Source organism: Lupinus angustifolius, chromosome LG12 (assembly GCF_001865875.1).
Source record: "Lupinus angustifolius cultivar Tanjil chromosome LG12, LupAngTanjil_v1.0, whole genome shotgun sequence".
Lineage (NCBI taxonomy): Eukaryota > Viridiplantae > Streptophyta > Magnoliopsida > Fabales > Fabaceae > Lupinus > Lupinus angustifolius.
The window spans coordinates 12,446,224-12,449,581 of NC_032020.1; the positions used below are offsets into that span (position 1 = coordinate 12,446,224).

General features: G+C 28.9%; 1 non-coding gene across 1 annotated transcript; it reads right to left on the bottom strand.

Moving 5' to 3' along the window:
• On the bottom strand, positions 224-297 carry TRNAR-UCG. The gene has a single exon. It is a non-coding gene; the product is annotated as a tRNA-Arg (tRNA).

A 3,358-nucleotide genomic window follows, 5' to 3' on the forward strand; every position in this document is an offset into this window, starting at 1 on the left:
ATTATTTTTGTTAAGTTTGATTAAATGAATATACCAATAGCATAAGGATAAAGTTATTAAAAAGGTGAAGGCATTGTTTCTTTGCAAAACATAGCATGGTATGCAACACTCTTCATGATAAAAATGAATAAAATGTCACTCTCGTCTTTGGTTTTAGGGTTCTTCCATGATATTCCTTCTCCACTTATTATTACTGATTTGGTTGAAAACAAAATAAAGTAAACGACCACAGTGGGAGTCGAACCCACGACCTTCTGATCCGAAGTCAGACGCGCTAATCCACTGCGCTATGCGGTCTTTTATATTCTTCATCTGCCAATGTACTATATAATGTATACCTAGTTCCTTAGGGTGATTTTTTGGTACTACCTAGTACCATGTACCAGGGTACCAGTAAATTAACTAATATGTTTCGGGATGCGTGACTGTCCCTCCCAACAAGTGTCACTCTTATAAATTGAATTTTGACCTTTTGATTATCGTAAATATCTATGGGTTGTACACAATTAGACCCATTCTTTGTTAGTCAAGACTTATTTTTTTCATTTTTTGTTGTTATGGTTTAATTCCGGATTTGAACTGCATAACTCTTCTATGTTTCGGTTTTCAGTTTAAAGACAAATTGCTCTCCTATATAAGAGTTTTAAAATCAACATTATTAATTGTTTGGATTAATATAAAAAGTATATAGGCTTATCACTTTAAATAGTTCCTTCAACCATCAACCTACTAAGGTTTAGTTATAAAAAATGTTATGCAAGCATGGAGTATAATATTTGCAGTAGTAACATGATTTAATGGTTTTAGTTGTTATGGTTTAATTCTAAATTGGAATGCCGGCTCTGGAATTTATATTCCAAATCAAAGACAAAATTATTTCCTTTATAGGAGTAAAATCAACATTATTTAGAACAACATAAGAAGTATATTGGCATATCACTATTGCTTCAATCATGAACTGTTCTCTATTTAATTAAGTTATATAAATATGCTTTGCAAGCAGATTAAAATATCCATAGTAGCAACATGGTATAAAGTTATATAACTACACCATTCGCAATAGCAACATGGATAAAAGGATTTGGATGTAATTTGGGTTCAAATCTTGAGAGTGTACCTTTTTTTTTTTTTGACAAAATATTCATTCCTCCATTTTGTTTGGGAGTTACTAGGAAAAGAGAGGAAGAGGGATCAAATGGTTAGGAAGGAAGAGGAAAAATAAATTAATGATAATGTTAGAATATTTTTCATTTTTCCTTAAAAAAAAATGTAATTAACAATGAGAAATAGATAATAATATATAATTATATAATATTACTAAAAATATTTAGGTATTTTTGACATTTTATCTCCAAAAAATCATAAATTGAGGAAACTTTAAAAATAGACACATGAAGAGTTTTGGAGAGTTTGAGAAACTCTTCAAAACATTTCTCTCTCTTTCATCCAACTCCCAAATAAGGGGAGGCTTTTCAAAGTCATCCATTCTCTTCTTTTTTCTTCAAAAACCTCACTCCCAAACAAAGCCTCTAAGAGAAAAAGGATTATCATTTATAAGTTTTATATAATGTTACTGCATTATCCATCATTTATATTTAATCATTTTAACTATTTATAAAAGTAATAAAAATGAATTATGGATGGTGATGCATAGACTGTGTATAATTTTTTATACTACGGAAGTCTACATCTCTACATCATTTGGCTAAACATAAGAAGTATGTATATAAGATATAGGCTTATCACTATATATGGTTGAGTTATAAAAATATGGTTTGCAAGGGAAGAGTATAATATTGTTGTAGTAACAAGGTTCAAGTCCCATTGTCGATTTTTTTTTCTTTTCAATTTTAAGAGAAATTGCTTTCCTTTAGTAAAATGAAAACAATTTGGACCAACATAAGAAGTGTATAGGCTTATTATCACCATAAATATTTGATTCAGCAATGAACCTTTTCTGTTTTGATTTTAAAGTTTTGCTTTGCAAGGAAATATTATAACATCTGTAATAGCAATGTGGTTTAATGGTCTCATTTGTTATGGTTAATATTGTTTTATGAGAATAATGTATCTCTTTATATCAGGATATAACTTATTTTCTATAACCAGTAAGAATGTGACATGTGTGCTATTTTGTTTATTTTAAAAAAGATTTTTATAGAAAATGATGAAACATGACACATGTCATAGTTTCACTGGCAGGAGGAGATAATTTATCTTCTTATACTCCATTCCCTTGTTTTATTCTTAGGTTGTAGTAAATTCTTGTTTAAGGCTTCTTTGGGAACTACAGAAGGGAGAACAGAAAATTGGTTTTTTATTAAAAGTAATTTGATTTTTAATAACCGAAAATCTGGTAAAAGATTAAGATGTGGATTAATTGGAATTGGTGTATCCAACAGAGAGTGAGAGAAGATATTTGATTCCTACAAGAAACATTAGGCCTCAATGGCTTACAATGGTAAATTGGTAATAGAAGCTACCAACCAATGAAGGATAATGAAATAGCTAGTTGAGACTATGAGGACATTGTTATCTTTCTCAAATGCTAAAATGTTGGTCTAATAGTTTAAGGTCCTAAATTCTAAATAAATTAAAATGTCAAAAATTCAATTTCTATGAGCAATAATTATTGAGAGGAACAACCATACATTTCAGAAAGGATTAGTTCTTTGCCAATAAAGTGATAAAATACCTCTCTTTATACAAAAAAAAAAAATGCTTTCAAGATAGAAATATAGCTAGTTCATTATAAGTTAAAAAGCCATTAAGAAAGGATTTGGTACCTAAGTAAAGAGATACTAGTATGTTTTATCTACAAATAATTTGAGACATCTTCCAAATGATTGATTGAGATAGGTGTATAGATAAAAAAATATAAAGTGGGAGATATAAATAATTTGATAAAGTTTTCAATTTTAAGAACTAGAAATTACACTACGTAGAAAATGAGTAAGGATCTTTTTCATTAATGAAGAGATAAGTACATATTTTTCGTTTGTTTTTAATGATAAAAGTGTGATTTCATTGTAATCAAAAGGATATATATGTAATTTGAAGTTGTATTTCTCTTTACTTTTTGAAGCTATTCCAAAATGGTGTCCCTAATCCTGTCTCATACCATTTATATTTAAACACATGGATTTAATATTTTAATTTTATAAAATAAAATTAAAATAAAGTGTTATTTTTATTTATTGGCAAAGAGTAATTGGATTGGGACACAGAGACAGAGAATGGAACTCCAAGGGAATGATGATCCACTTCCCTTCCCTCTCCATTGTAGAAAATTTATGTGCCATTTCCAAGATTATAACACTTATTCAAATTCAACACCAGAAAACAAATAAGATGCTGG